General features: G+C 38.3%; 1 long non-coding RNA gene across 1 annotated transcript in view; it reads right to left on the bottom strand.

Moving 5' to 3' along the window:
* LOC117504142 overlaps positions 1-17,416 on the bottom strand; it is a 110,762-nt gene that overhangs the window by 73,225 nt on the left and 20,121 nt on the right. Inside the window, exon 2 of the long non-coding RNA XR_004558731.1 lies at positions 10,696-10,765. This is a non-coding gene — a long non-coding RNA (uncharacterized LOC117504142). The remainder of the gene's footprint in view (positions 1-10,695; positions 10,766-17,416) is intronic.

The raw sequence follows: 17,416 nt of genomic DNA, 5'->3' as shown, positions 1-17,416 counted from the left end.
TATGGATTCTCACCACAGATACAGTAGATATTAGGGCATGGAAGACTCCACTGAATTTTGGAAGTGATCTGGATCCAGTTCTGGATTCTGGATCAAGATATCCATTTATATAGGCTTTGAAGGATTATGTCAAAACTACTTCACGGCTTCTCACCAAATTAGCGCCACAGATAGATATTAGGGCATGGAAGACTCCACTGCATTTTGGAAGTGATCTGGATCCAGTTCTGGATTCTGGATCAAGATTTCCCTTAATATAGGCTTTGAAGGATTATGTCAAAACTACTTTATGGATTCTCACCACAGATACAGTAGATATTAGGGCATGGAAGACTCCACTGAATTGTGGAAGTGATCTGGATCCAGTTCTGGATTCTGGATCAAGATTTCCCTTTATACAGGCTTTCAAGGATTATGTCAAAACTACTTCATGGCTTCTCACCAAATTAGCACCACAGATAGATATTAGGGCATGGAAGACTCCACTGCATTTTGGAAGTGATCTGGATCCAGTCCTGGATTCTGGATCAAGATTTCCCTTTTTATAGGCTTTGAAGGATTATGTCAAAACTACTTTAGGGATTATCACCAAATTAGCACCACAGATAGATATCAGGGCATGGAAGACTCCACTGCATTTTGGAAGTGATCCGGATCCAGTTCTGGATTCTGGATCAAGATTTCCCTTTATATAGGCTTTGAAGGATTATGTCAGAACTACTTTATGGATTCTCACCACAGATACAGTAGATATTAGGGCATGGAAGACTCCACTGAATTTTGGAAGTGATCTGGATCCAGTTCTGGATTCTGGATCAAGATATCCATTTATATAGGCTTTGAAGGATTATGTCAAAACTACTTTACGGCTTCTCACCAAATTAGCGCCACAGATAGATATTAGGGCATGGAAGACTCCACTGCATTTTGGAAGTGATCTGGATCCAGTTCTGGATTCTGGATCATGATTTCCCATTATATAGGCTTTGAAGGATTATGTCAAAACTACTTTATGGATTCTCACCACAGATATAGTAGATATTGGGGCATGGAGGACTCCACTGAATTTTGGAAGTGATCTGGATCCAGTTCTGGATTCTGGATCAAGATTTCCCTTTATACAGGCTTTCAAGGATTATGTCAAAACTACTTCACGGCTTCTCACCAAATTAGCGCCACAGATAGATATTAGGGCATGGAAGACTCCACTGCGTTTTGGAAGTGATCTGGATCCAGTCCTGGATTCTGGATCAAGATTTCCCTTTATATAGGCTTTGAAGGATTATGTCAAAACTACTTTATGGATTCTCACCACATTTGCACCACAGATACAGTAGATATTAGGGCATGGAAGACTCCACTGAATTTTGGAGGTGATCCGGATCCAGATTGGCGGACATCAGAAATGTCGGATTGCTTTTGTCTAAAGCATATATTGATCACCAACATGTTTGTGATTGACTGGATTGAATGACTTTATAATGAAGTCACACATATGTACTCGTACATCTATATCATGGGTGTGCAGAGCGCGTTGGGTGTGCATTAGCCCTCTGATGCCGTTCTTCTTGTATTTTTGTGTTTTGAGTTATTTTTAGGGCTAATTTTGAAATAGATGCATCCCCCACCAACTGTAAGGTTAGCCTACTCAGTGTTGCAGGAGATTGCAGCCAATCCCAGCATGCATTAGTCTTGAAAGACAGGAGGAACATCTGTATAAATACTGCTAATAATTCCTCTGTCTCCCTCACTCACACGTGCACAATAGTGTCCTGTTCTACTCTGCAGGCTCCGAAACCACTTGAGGATACGTATCGTCACAGGTTTGTTTTCCCTATCTGCTCCAGCAGAGGGGAGTAGGCCTCGTTAGTCTGTAGGGTCTCCGGGTCCCTTAACCCGCCCAGCTAACCTCCAGTGGCCCCGTGGGGCCCCCCAACCTCAAACACAACAAATGACTGAAACAAAAGCGCGTTGTTGCATCCCTAATGCCCAAATCTTTACACTTCAAACACACAATTATGCTAATGCCAGGAATCATTTACTGTCCCAACTCTGATTTAATGCAGCTTTTTAGTGGGGAAAGCTAATTATAAGCTTTAATTAACATGTGCGACACAAACCGAAGAGAAGCGCGAAGGAGCCTGTCGATCACGAAGAAGCACAGCAAGAAGCGGCGAAAGGGAGAGGGAACGCGAGGAAGGGAAGTCTGAAACCTATGCAAATGAGGCGAGAGAGCGCTACAGGGAGGCGCGGATCTCTGCCGCTACAACGGTTTCTGTAAATATCACTGTGACCCGTAGACAGAGTGGAGTCATCTCATTAACACAGACTGCAAGGTGGCATGGGGGTCAGAGTTGATACAATACAATGCGGCCTCGTGAAGAAATGATCATTATCACAGTGACAAAAAGCGCAAGCGGAAGTCTTGCTGAAAACAAATGACACATTCAAGTATGTACAGTCAGGTCCATAACTAATGAGATTGTGATAATATTTTTGTAATTTTGTCTCTGTGCACCACCACAAAGGAAATGAAATGAAACAATCAAGATGTGCTTTCATGTTGACTTTCAGATTCATTGGGTAGAATGATTTTTATACATAGTCTTTCAATTTTCAGACATCAAACAAAGGTTTGTTTTAGTACCGACGGTTTCCTTTAAGTTAGGAGATGGATACATGAACATTTCCAAGTCACTGAATATGTCTTCTATTTTATTTACATCAATTTTACAAACATCTGGTAGTGTATAGTAAATCTTTCTGGAGTAGTTGGTTATCAAAAACTGAATGAGCATGCAATAAGTAGAGAAGTGAAGGGAGCCACCAAGATATGACAACTCTGAAGGAGTTATAGGCTTCTGTGGCTGTGATTTGAGGGACCAGGCTTAGTATCCGAGTATTTTCATACAAGAAAACAGATCAAATCTAGGCAGCTCTCAAAACCTGAGTTACTATGTTATAAGGAGAGAAGTGAGGGAAGCCACCGAGACATCCATGACAACTCTGATTTGAGAGACTTTGCATAGTAATGTGGCATAACAAAGTATATTATTTCAAGAAAATATCAAATCGAGGCAGCTCTCAAAACTTGAGTGACCGTGTTATAAGGAGAAGAGTGAGGAAAGCCACCAAGACATCCATGACAATCTGAAGGAGTTACAGTCTATTGTGGCTGTGATTCGAGAGACTAGGCATGATGAAGTACAATCTTTGAAGGATATTCTTACAAAAAACAGATCCAATCTAGGCTCAAGTCTCCCAAGTTCAAACTGTAGCTGAAATTTCCCATTTTCTTTGGAAAAACATTCTTCTCTGTGCTGCTCCACCGTGAAACTGAATAACTGGTACTGCAACCAACAAAAGTTGCACTATGCACAGTTTCTCCAATCACAAGCAAAGAACCCTATGACTCCTTCAGAGTTATCTGGGTGTCTTGGTGGCTTCCCTCACTAGTCTGCTTGTTGTGCAGTCATTCAGTTTTAGAGAGTTGTCTAGTCTACAATGCAGGAATGCTTTCTTAAAAAAGGAAGAAATACTGGATTTGAGGACAAATTGACTTAATAATAGAACACCATTACTGCCCATTACTGTCCAATATTGTCTTGGTGGTTTCCTTCACTTCTCTCCTCCCCATTATTGTCCATGCAACTCCATAATTTTACTTGGCAAGAAACTTTAAAGTAAGTTGATTCCATTCTAGAAATAAGAAGGCTCTAATCAGTGTTCAAAAGTTCGAAATTAAGTAAAAAAAATAAAAAACAAGATGCTTGTTTTTTTGTTTGTTTGTTTTTAGGTTACCAGTCGATAGGAAATGGTGGCCATTTTATTTTATTTTATTTGGCAAGGGAATAACATTGGTCATTTACCTTTTTTCCCGTGTAAAAATCATATTTGCAGATTTGTTCGTTTGGAAATGGCGGCCATTTTTATGTAGAAAACAGCCATTTTGAACACTTAAAGGTAATTTTCTCAAAAACTGTCTGATAACTTTTTTTGTAATTTGGCAAGGGTGTAATATGTGTCATTGACATTGTTCCCGTCTAAAAATAATAATCATAGATTTGCTCGTTTCCAAATGGCGGCCATTTTTATTCTGAAAATAGCCATTTTGAGCACTTAAAGGTAATTTTCTCAAAAACGGTCTGATAACTTTTTTTCTAATTTGCCATGGGCGTAATATGGGTCGTTGACATATTTCACGTCAAAAGATTAAAGCCATAGATGAGTTAGTTTGGAAATTGCGGCCATTTTTATGCCGAAAACAATCAATTTGGGTATTTGGACTCAATTTTCTCAAAAAAGGTCCTATAACTTTTGTTTAATTTAATAAGGGCACAATGTTGGTCATTGACATTGTTCCTGTCCCAAAATTATTTGTGAAGATTTGCTAGTATAAAAATGGTGGATGTTTTTATGCTGAAAATGGCCATTTGCTTTGGACTTTAATTGAGCCGGTAACACACAGGGCCCTTGGCACGCTAGTTTTAGTTCATTTTCATTTATTTAGCATTTCTGACTCAAAAGAAGACTAACGACTGATTGAGTATCTCATTTTGCCTCCGTTGCGATGGTGCACAGATGCAAAATTTCAACAAAACGTGTCCCTGTCCAATTAAGGTGTGGACGTGACCGTATGTGGCTGCATCTTGTGCTGATGCAGTTTGGAGAAGCGTTGAAGTGCAAATCTGTGAGTTACGGCTGTGCAGCCTGAGCCCAGGATATCATCATTATAGCAGTTAGATTCCAAACAGGCAGTGAGAGTAATCGCCGCAGTTTCTGCAGCGCTGCACTTTCCCACTTGAAAATATATACGCTCCTGCGCTGCAGAAAACTGAAAATTGAACATACAAACCGGAAGCAAGGGCGTCGAGTAGTCTTGCTTATTGAAGTCTGCGGCAGTGCTGCAAGATTTGACTCTGTTTTCCATCTGAGCTGGGCTTTGCGGGGAATCTGCTTTAATGTTTGATATTTCTCATGTTTATTGGGAAAAGTTCACACTATGCGTGCGGTCTAAAGTGGTTCTTCATGGAGTTTTATTGAAACACATTAGGGAGCTTGTTAGGGTGTAATTTCTAACTTCATCGTTAGCCCTGCATACACGATTAACTTCAGATAAAAACATTATATTTAATTGCCAGTGGCTTCAGCGGTTATTTATTTGAGCCGTTTCTTATTACAGTATCATATTACTGTATGTGAGGTTGCTACATTGTTTAATTTACACTCATTTAGTTTTTTTTCACATCTCATTAACTTACTTTTCGTTGTATAATTTTATTTCTGTCCATTCATTAAAATGTGTTATGTTTGCTTATTTTTCAATGTATTTTATTTATACAGCGCTGTGCAAAATAAACATAATTAATATGATTAATACAAATCGTAAAGAAAATGTGGAAAAACGTCTTTAAAGGGGGTCATTTGTGAACATGATGTTTTTGCCAACATAAATATTATTTGTATTTCATGCTAAATCTACTCAAAGTCACAGACTTGTATGTCCGTGCATGAAGAAAGTCCCCTGCTATGAGCAAACTTAAACCTGAAACAGTTCGTTTTAGACATATGTGACGTATGTTACAGAAGTCCATATCTTAACTGCTGCTTCATCAGTGACCCCCCCCCCCCCCTCCGCCCTGAGCCTGTTTACACTCTTTGTGACACGTTCACATGTTCTGTTGGAGAGAAGAAAGGGGGCGTGGCATGTAGCAGTTTCTTTACTTTTAAAGTGACAGGCACATAAAGAGATTGTTTCTCTAAGATGCATCGTGTGTAGCCACCAAAATCTGGTTCCTTTGCCATCAGTATCTACTGGATTGAATCACAATCCAGAATTCCTCAGTTCATCACCAAATTGTTGCCTGAGTACACACATGACCAGTGAGAATGCAAATCAAATCAACAGACTAAATAATCAAACAAAATATGAATATCTTGCATCATCCAAAGGTTGCATTTAAACCGGACAACGAGCGCCAAGTCCTCTTAATTGTCGATTTAATGATGAAAGTAAAGTTAAAAGTGCTGTGATCAGTCTTTTTTATCTGTTAATGTCTCCGGTGACTCATGTTCAGTGTTGCCACAGTTACTTTGAAAAAGTAATCCAATTACTGATTACTGATTACTCCTTGAAAAAGTAACTTAGTTACTTTACTGATTACTCAATTGTAAAAGTAACTAAGTTAGATTACTAGTTACTTTTTTAGTTACTTTTCCCAGCTGCCAACAACAACCCTCTGCCACCTCAACATGACAATGATACCTGTTTTGCCAAAATGCACTTTATAGTCACCCTTTCTTGACTTCAATGACAATAAATACTTGTTTTATAAAAAGTAAAATAAACACCTCTCTCTTGACCTCATATTTAACTGTTGACAGCACTGTAACAGTAAAACTTGCAATTTCGAACCTACATTGTTTATAAACGTAACTATTAAATTCTAACATTTTTCTAACATTTAAATTCTCTCTAAACATTTTACTTGTCGAAATTATTATTTTAAGCAATATTAGTAGTTGTAGTAAAAAACGGCTTCAAAACTGGACCTTTAATCTAGGGGTGTTGTGGGGGGGGGCACATCCCTCCCCCACGCCCCCATTCCTTCTGGATTCGCCCCTGCTTTGGCGTTTGAGCACAAAGAATGGATAACATTTATTTATGCAGAAAACAGGACCAGATTTACAGGTAAGAAAGTTTTATTGCGTTTTCACATCATGTGGTCCTCAGAAAGAGAGTTTAGGTGCATTTGAGTGGAAAATAGTGTTAGTTGTTGACGCGTCGCGGAGGATCAGCTGTTTTTAACGAGACGATACGGAGCGGCTCAGCTCAGAATTCTAAATAAAGGAGGAAAAAAAGTATAAAAATGTCTTTGTAAAGCTCAGTGCAGGTGTGCTGATCACCGTGCCTTAAGAGGTGAGGACGAGTCGAGCAGCTGCAAAAAACCGCGGATGAAAAGCTCACAGCTCGCTTAAAGTGTGCAGTTCAGTCGAACCCCGACCTCCTGCCCACGGACCAAGTTTAATGCTGCTATCGACCCACAATGCAAAAATAATAGTAACGCACAGTGACTTGAAGAAGTAACTTTAATCTGATTACTGATTTGGAAAGATTAACGCGTTAGATTACTCGTTACTAAAAAAAAGTGGTCAGATTAGAGTAACGCGTTACCGGCATCACTGCTCATGTTGCTAAATGTACTTCACAATAAAAGCTTTTTAATGTACAACCTGGGCCAGAATGACTGCAAAGGTTTTTATTGTGAAACTCACAATGTCATTGTTCCACATGACTGCTTTGAATTTGACTACAATTTAAACTGAATAAAATCTTCTTTGAAACTGGCATTTGTGTGGAGTGTTTAAGGGGCGGATCCATGGGGTGTCTTCGGGGCTTGTTCTGGTAAAGTTTTTTGTTGATTACTCAGTACTCTGAATTGAAACTCAAACTTTTGAAATATTCTCACCATTCTGTGCAATTTTGTCACTCTATAATCCATATAGTATAAATAAATTATAATAATATACTATAAATAAAGTATAACATCATTTATATTAAAAATTCAAACACACTTAACAATGGAATGAAATACTTTGATAATATATTAATATATTTTACATAATAAAAACTGTAAAAGCCCTTAAAGGCATTGAAAGGGGCTTATTATAAACTCTGTAAATGTTAATCAAATATTTTTTGATTTATTCCATGTGGCTTTTGATTGTTTCCCTTGGCGACACTAGCTCAAAATGATATAATTATTTATGTCTGAAATGTTAAAATATAAGTTATCATATCACATCATTATATCATATGTGTTTTTTTCCTTTTCAAGACATTTATGACAAATTTTATGCAATGCAAAATTATTGTAACTGGGTTATATTTTTTTATGTGACGTTCTATGAATTATGTCTATATATTGAAGATGTTGATATATTGTTCAATTTGGCGTTCAAATTTGCTCTAGAAATAAAAAGCAATTTTTTTATCATGCAGCAAAACATTGAATTATAATGTTTTAAAAAGTGGTTCAGGCACCGGTAGCATTTTAAAACTATCAGTTAAGCACCGCTGTTGCAAAACACCAAAGCGATACCTGACTATAATCACGAGTTTTGTTTTTGTTTTTTTTCATTTTTTGCTACAAACCTTATTATCTGTTTTTTTAAGATACCAGGTGACAGATTAGCTGGTGAAGTATAATTAATAATTTAATCATTTAGTGCTTTCAGACATCTACAAAGCAGTTATCCAAAGACAAGACAATGAAACACCAACACAAACAAGACATTAATCAAACAAATAAATACAATAGAAAATACAAAAAAAAAAAAAGTCTAAGTCTAGATTTAAAAACCTGAATGGTCCAAAAGGTGAGTGAGCAAAATGAAAAAGAAAACAAAATTATATTTAATGAAAATTTAACATTAATAAACTATATATTGAAACATTTCCACATACATATGTATACTCAACAAAAATATAAATGCAGCACTTTTGGTTTTGCTCCCATTTTGTATGAGATGAACTCAAAGATCTAAAACTTTTTCCACATACACAATATCACCATTTCCCTCAAATATTGTTCACAAACCAGTCTAAATCTGTGATAGTGAGCACTTCTCCTTTGCTGAGATAATCCATCCCACCTCACAGGTGTGCCATATCAAGATGCTGATTAGACACCATGATTAGTGCACAGGTGTGCCTTAGACTGCCCACAATAAAAGGCCACTCTGAAAGGTGCAGTTTTATCACACAGCACAATGCCACAGATGTCGCAAGATTTGAGGGAGCGTGCAGTTGGCATACTGACAGCAGGAATGTCAACCAGAGCTGTTGCTCGTGTATTGAATGTTCATGTCTCTACCATAAGCCGTCTCCAAAGGCGTTTCAGAGAATTTGGCAGTACATCCAACCAGCCTCACAACCGCAGACCACGTGTAACCACACCAGCCCAGGACCTCCACATCCAGCATGTTCACCTCCAAGATCGTCTGAGACCAGCCACTCGGACAGCTGCTGAAACAATCGGTTTGCATAACCAAAGAATTTCTGCACAAACTGTCAGAAACCGTCTCAGGGAAGCTCATCTGCATGCTAGTCGTCCTCATCGAGGTCTCGACCTGACTCCAGTTCGTCGTCGTAACTGACTTGAGTGGGCAAATGCTCACATTCGCTGGCGTTTGGCACATTGGAGAGGTGTTCTCTTCAACTCTATGCGAAGGAGATGTGTTGCACTGCATGAGGCAAATGGTGGTCACACCAGATACTGACTGGTATCCCCCCCCCAATAAAACAAAACTGCACCTTTCAGAGTGGCCTTTTATTGTGGACAGTCTAAGGCACACCTGTGCACTAATCATGGTGTCTAATCAGCATCTTGATATGGCACACCTGTGAGGTGGGATGGATTATCTCAGCAAAGGAGAAGTGCTCACTATCACAGATTCAGACTGGTTTGTGAACAGTATTTGAGGGAAATGGTGATATTGTGTATGTGGAAAAAGTTTTAGATCTTTGAGTTCATCTCATACAAAATGGGAGCAAAACCAAAAGTGTTGCATTTATATTTTTGTTGAGTGTATATATATATATATATATATATATATATATATATATATATATATATATATATATATATATATATATATATATATATATATATATGATTTTGATGTGTTTGATTAAACAGCAGTAATGCCCTCTGTTGACCATCAGGACCCTGCGATTAGCGGATTAGTTCATGCGGTCGGCCAATACAGAATTCTGCCTACACCTGTTAGCACTTTGGATTAGTGCAGCTAGGGATGGGAATCAAGACTCTGTTTCAAATTGTCCGATCAATCAGAATTGTGTGCCTCCAAGCTTATTGATTCCTTTTATCAATGCTGGCATGCTTTCTATTAATTCTGCACACACTCACACATCTGCTGAGAAGTTGCAACAAAGACAGAGAAGAGGAAGTGGTACTTGTAATACCTGTAAATATATGTTACTGCTTTCCAAATGCAGGTAGCCCAGTGGGATGGGGATATGGGTTACCAATGTCAATGTTCTAGACTTGGGTTTGATTCCCCCACTTGCTATCTGTTTGGGTGCGTCATCTCATCCACCCACCTGTAGGTGACTGGAAGAAACTGACTGGCATCCAATCCACGGGGAGTTGTAGCAGCACTGAAAGATCTTGGGTCCTGTATCGGACTTAGAAAACAGTTGCGTTGATGCTACTTATTCAAGAAAATCTTATTAGATTCCATCCCGAAGCAATGTCATGACAAGTGGTTATGAAATGTTAGGCTTTGCTGATGGCTACATATGTGACACTTTAAAATTCATAGAGGAGTCTATCTTATATCCAAGATTTATAGTTTTATTATTATTTTATAGAGTGCTGATTGTCCATCTCTGCTGTGCATCCGCTTTAGTATCCACCCACTGTGCACTTTAAGATTCCCTCTATATACGGATAAAGTCAATGAATAGTAAATGTGTCATTAATATTAAAGTGAAACCTTTGGACTCGACGAGTGTACACCTGCTGGACAGCACGTTAACAGAGTCTATAAGGATCACCCATCATGTCGCCAGGCTCCTCACATCATGAAAGCTAATCTTAACTTTGGGCTTCCACCCGTCGTTCTGGGCACTCATCGTTATTAATCTCTGAGTGAAGACACCAGACTCACCTGTTCATGTCGGAGCTCTGGCGCCCACGCAGATCAGTCACGTCAAAATGTCTTTGTGGGACATCGTGACCTGGAAAGAGAGAGATTCAGGAGGAAAGTCAAGAATGAAATGTCAGTCTAGGAAATAGAACTGATGGAAATTGCTACTGTGATTTCTAACGCCAACGTATAGGTCTGAAAGTATTGGTTTAGGGAAGTGTTTGCTGCTAATGTGATGGCAGTTTGGGCAGACAATAAACCTTCAAACAATGAGCCTCATGCAAGAAGCACTCATATGAACAGATTGACTGAAGAGAACTTCCCGCATTCGCCAGTTTTCCTGTATACTGTTTTTCCTAGGTACATTGAAATTGCAATGGTCTAAACTTGCAGCGGAATTACAATCAGGAAATTTTCAATGGTAAGTTAAAATAGGGTCAGATTCAACTAATTTATTTCACATCAATTCACAACTTAAGTCACCCCAAGGCGCTTCATAAGCATAAGGTCTAACCTTACCAACCCTCCTGAGCAAACAGTGGTAAGGAAAAACTCCCTCTCACATTTTTTTGAGGAAGATTTTGCTGTTATTGTAATTCTGCTACATTCAAAAAACTGATGCATTGGATGAACTCAATTCAATTATGAGCCGGATTTCCATCTAATAAATATATGTAGCCTCAATGCAAATAAAGTGCATCTATGCAAGATAATTTAATTTAGTTGGGACTACATATATTTATTAGATGGAAATCCTGCCCATAATTGAATCAAGTTCATCAATGAGTCATTTGTTTTACTTAAAAACTGTCTCATTAGATTGGATTCCACCTAATAAATATACAGTATGTAGTCCCAACTAAATTAAATTACATTATCTTGTATGGATGTGTTTTATTTGAGTTGGTGCTAAATAGCTTTATTAGATGGAAATCCTGCCCATAAATGAATTGAGTTCATCAATGAGTCATTTGTTTTACTTAAAAACTGTCTCATTAGATTGGATTCCACCTAATAAATATACAGTATGTAGTCCCAACTAAATTAAATTACATTATCTTGTATGGATGTGTTTTATTTGAGTCGGTGCTAAATAGCTTTATTAGATGGAAATCCTGCCCATAAATGAATTGATTTCGTCCAATGAGTCATTTGTTTGAGTGATACACTTAAAAACTGACTCATTGGATTGGATTCCACTTTATATATATATATATATATATATATATATATATATATATATATATATATATATATATATATATATATATATATATATATATATATACGAGGGATGTCCGTAAAGTATAGGTCCTTTTTATTTTTTTCAAAAACTATATGGATTTCATTCATATGTTTTTACGTCAGACATGCTTGAACCCTCGTGCGCATGCGTGAGTTTTTCCACGCCTGTGAGCACTCCTTGTGGGAGGAGTCGTCCAGCCCCTCGTCGGAATTCCCTTGTCTGAGAAGTTGCTGAGAGACTGGCGCTTTGTTTGATCAAAATTTTTTCTAAACCTGTGAGACACATCGAAGTGGACACGGTTCGAAAAATTAAGCTGGTTTTCAGTGAAAATTTTAACAGCTGATGAGAGATTTTGAGGTGATTCTGTCGCTTTAAGGACTTTTCACGGTGCGAGACATTGCGCTGCGCTCTCAGGCAGTGTCATCAGCCTGTTTCAAGCTGAAAACCTCCACATTTCAGGCTCTATTGATCCAGGACGTCGTGAGAGAACAGAGACGTTTCAGAAGAAGTCGGTTTCAGCATTTTATCTGGATATTCCACTGTTAAAGGAGATTTTTTTAATGAAATACGTGCGGACGGGTCCGCGCGTCGGGACGCAGCCGACGCGGCACGGCGGCACAGGAAAAACACCTCCGTGTTGATAACCATTTGTTAAAATCCAGTTGGCTTTTGATGGCTTTCAGTGGAGTGAGTATATGAGAAATTGTTTATCAGCTGGAGATGTTCCAACTTGTCCTCAAGGCTTCCAACAGAGGTGTTTTTCCTGTGACGGAGCGTCGCGGCGGCTGCGAGCCGACGCTGCAATCCGCCCGCACGTCTTTCATTAAAAAAATCTCCTTTAACAGTGGAATATCCGGATAAAATGCTGAAACCGACTTCTTCTGAAACGTCTCTGTTCTCTCACAACGTCCTGGATCAATAGAGCCTGAAATGTGGAGGTTTTAAGCTTGAAACAGGCTGATGACGGCGCCTGAGAGCGCTGCGCGACGTCTCGCACCGTGGGAAGTCCTTAAAGCGACAGAATCACCTCAAAATCTCTCATCAGCTGTTAAAATTTTCACTGAAAACCAGCTTAATTTTTCGAACCATGTCCACTTCGATGTGTCTCACAGGTTTAGAAAAAATTTTAATCAAACAAAGCGCCAGTCTCTCAGCAACTTCTCAGACAAAGGAATTCCGACGAGGGGCTGAACGACTCCTCCCACAAGGAGTGCTCACAGGCGAATGACGTCACCGACAGGCGTGGAAAAACTCACGCATGCGCACAAGGGTTCAAGCATGTCTGACGTAAAAACATATGAATGAAATCCATATAGTTTTTGAAAAAAATAAAAAGGACCGTTACTTTATTGACAGACCTCGTATATATATATATATATATATATATATATATATATATATATATATATACGCCTTTACAGTGTCAAATCTTGCACGTAATCACGTTCTCGCTGGGGAGGCAAAGATTTTGTTGTCAGTGTAAACAAGTGTTTGTGGCAACTTGTTTGCAACATTGTGTCATTATGGAGGTGAGTTCAACCAAAATATGTATTTAGGTGTTTAACTAAGATAATCGTGAACATCAAAAAAACGTGTTGATGTTAGTGTTGCGTGTCGGGAACTGGTTCTTTTTGGGTATCCTTAAGAAATTATTCGATCCATCGACATCAGTAGCCTTTTGGCTTAACGATTCCCTTATCGGTCCTTCAGAGTGGCTGTTGTTTTTGGGGTGTTTGTCAGGAAAATGATAATTTCTCTACATTGATTACAGACCCTGCAGCGGGTCTGTATAATCAACTGTTTCTGCAGTGCGGCTTTGCTTTGAACCTTGAACCAGTGAAGCAGTGCTTTGATCTTCAATCTGATGCTTAGTTGGTTCTTTGTTTTATTTCGCTTTATCTTAATTTTTCCTGCTAAAACCCTAAAGCGTATATGTCTGTGAGTAATATTTACCTGCCGACCTGTTATGGTCTTCTGAAACAGTTGATAGATATATTTTATAACTTAAAAAACGGGGCCGATGCTAGCGCGTTAGCATGTCTATGGCATTTTCAATGTTAAAGTTTGCATTAAGCTGAGCCATTATCAAGCCTCCCTCCCCAGCGCGCAAAGGATTCTGGGATACTCTAAAACCGTGAATTAACAATCCTATGTATATAGGTGGCTCTGCATGTGTACGTAGCGAACGCAGCACTCTAGGAGTTGTGGCTTTCTGTGCGTAAGCCAGCACTTCACTAAATGGAAAAAACGACTACATTACACACCTCATCGATGATCTGTTAGGCCAAATAACCCTGCGAAAAGCCATATTATTACAGGTATTTCAAACAAAATGCTCACAAACAAGTCATTCAGTCATGCTAACATTACCCATTAGCATTGCATTGTGATGTTAGCGACTGCCAAAAGATGTCATTCTCAAAACGTGAATGATAGCTTGCTGTTTTGTACGATGGTGTTTTAGGGCCACATAGAATTTTTTTTTTTAGACTTTGAGAATAAAGTTGTAATATTACGAGAATAAAGTCGTAATTTTAAGACTTTGAGAATTGTCGTAGTTTTACAAGAAAAAAAGTTGTAATTTTACGAGAATAAAGTCGTAATTTTACGAGAATAAATTCATAATTTTACAAGAATAAAGTCGTAATATTACGAGAATAAAGTCATAATATAATATTTGACTTTTTTCTTGTAATATTCCGACTTTTTTTCTCCTAATATTACAACTTTATTCTAGAAGTCCAAAAAAAAAATAATAATAATTCAATGTGGCCCTAAAACTCCATCGTAGTTTTGCCTGTTTGGATCAATATGAATATTTTTCAATATTCGCCATTTCAAGCCGTCTCCGCTGCACTGACTGATGCGACGTACGGCTCGTCTGCAGTCACAAGGTGCTCTTGTTTAAACACAAAGTGAATTAATAATGCAGTAGGGCAACATTAACATGCACGGCACTACATCACACCCAAGGTCATTGACTATTAAGTGTGTATGAAATATGTGCCTCAGTAATACGATACAGAAGAAACTTCTTTGCCTTGGAGGCGTCAGGAAACGATGCAGCCAATGTCAGCTGCAGTACAAATGTCTCATGGTGGGTTGCGGACTGCCACACAGTAACGCATAAACTGACATTTTTTTTTGCCCTGAGATATGCAGATATTCATATAAAAGATACATCGTGAGAAGGAGCAATAAACTCAGAGTGACTTCACATTATGTCAGTAAACAGAATTTCATAGTAGTCATGAAGAAATCAATATAATGTAGAGCGAGACGCAACAAAACAAAAAACTGAACTAAATGGTAGTGTTGCTGAGGTTGGCGTCAGAGGGGCCTTTAGAGTGAACTTGATTAAAAGAAAATTGCTTTCAAGTGCTCTCGGCAGGCTGGGAGGTGGAGTGGGAGTGTGCTCCTGTGTGCAGCGCTGGTGCAGTTTTACAAACTAGGCTTTCAGGGTGAGGAAGCAAGATGAAGAAATGCTTTGAAACTGCCTCAGGACAAAGAATGTGGAGGCACTGGAGACATGGTGGTGTAATATTACTATTATTACCGTTTTCAATACATTTTATTGCTCCTGATGCTGGTGAGATGAAATTTATCCACCACCAATACAGGGGCGTAGATACAAATTTATTATTGGGTGGGCTACGATCAGCTGCATCTCTGGTTTTCAACCTGAATCACTTTATTCTCTTTTGGGGGGGAAGGGGGGGGGCTTTCTTAGGTGCAAGTAGGGGGTCCCGAAAAAAAAGGCTGGGAACCACTGAGCTAGATTACTCCATTCATGTGTTTTACGCAACCCAGCCTCACGGATTGTCGTGATTCAGCAGCACAAAATATACATTAATCTATTGGTCCATCATATTGTCGTGAAAAGTGCAAAATTTTCATCATGAGAGCACAAATTCATTCTAATTCATTCTGTGATAGCTGCACGTAATTGGGTTGGGGGTAGGAGTAGGGTTAGCAATAGTGAGTTTAAAAAAAACCCGTCATGAAAATTTGAATCATTTCGTGACGGGAGGACAGAAAAAAAATGTGAGACTGAGCTAGTTTTGAGCGTGTTAAAAAAAAAAAAAAATTTTTCTTCTTCAAAGCAATAGGTTCATTAAGTGTTTTGAGTGTTTCAAAATGATGAATCTTTTTCTGAAGCAATAGGTTTGTTAATTGTTTTGAGTGTTTCAAAATAGGTTCATTAAGTGTTTTGAGTGTTTCAAAATGATTCATCTTTTTCTGAAGCAATAGGTTTGTTAAGTGTTTTGAGTGTTTCAAAATAGGTTCATTAAGAGTTTTGAGTGTTTCAAAACGATGAATCTTTTTCTGAAGGAATAGGTTTGTTAAGTGGTTTGAGTGTTTCAAAATGATGAATCTTTCTGAAGCAATAGGTTCATTAAGTGTTTTGAGTGTTTCAAAATAGGTTCATTAAGTGTTTTGAGTGTTTCAAAATGATGAATCTTTTTCTAAAGCAATATGTTCGTTAAATGTTTTAAGTGTTTCAAAATAGGTTCATTAAGTGTTTTGAGTGTTTCAAAATGATTAATCTTTTTCTAAAGCAATAGGTTCGTTAAGTGTTTTGAGTGTTTCAAAACAATGAATCGTTTTTCTGAAGCGATAGTTTCCTTAAATGTTTTGAATATTTCAAAACAATGCTTAATTTCTTGAAGCATTTGTTGAATTTTGTGATTCGAGCCTTGACTGGACAAGAATTTTGCGAGGCAACTGCTTTATATAGCTTTCTGAGCATTTCAAAATGGTGAATATTTTCTGAAGCAATTTTTTTTTTCATTTTTCTTCATTTAGAATCAATAAATCTTTTTTAGAACCAAGGAATAACCAAACCACCATTGTAAGATTTTGAATATTCCAAAAAAAAAAAAAACTGCAAGAAATTGGACTCTATCTTGCATATACAATGTGTTTTGGGGAGGGCGTGTCCAACTCCACTTTGCTATTTAAAGGGAACATAAGCTAAGTGCTGGGCAGCACTTGTAATTAGTCACGGGCATGTTTTTGGTCATAACATGAAATAAATCACTTTGAGTGTCTTTGTTATGCACTCTAAGAACCAGGGTGCACTGGAATCTAGTGCAGCAGATTCAAGTGAGAGGTTTTCTGGCGAGTGGAGGTCTGTTCCCACCCTCACAGATCTGCATCCTAGAAGTTCACAATTTGAAACCTAGTCCTTTCCTGCAGGTATGTAATAGGAAAGTCCTGTGCTCAGGTTTAGCTCAGGTTTTTGGTGATCATGATAGCAATGCACCAACACAGGTCGGTGCCTGACTACACTTCATTTTAAGACTGACACAGCCACAGGCACACAACTGAGCACAAGCACACTCACTATTTATGTAAACAATGCATTCTGCTTTGAAAGATGATTTTGTCTCAAGCAAATGTTTCATTTACATTTTCAAGGCTTTGGTTTGTTCTTTTTCCTTCTTCGTTCTTTCTTTCTTTTTTTTTTTTTTTGGACTAGACAACCATGTTCTG

This window comes from Thalassophryne amazonica, chromosome 22, assembly GCF_902500255.1.
Source record: "Thalassophryne amazonica chromosome 22, fThaAma1.1, whole genome shotgun sequence".
In the NCBI taxonomy this organism is placed as follows: domain Eukaryota; kingdom Metazoa; phylum Chordata; class Actinopteri; order Batrachoidiformes; family Batrachoididae; genus Thalassophryne; species Thalassophryne amazonica.
This window is presented reverse-complemented; position numbering and strand designations above follow the sequence as displayed.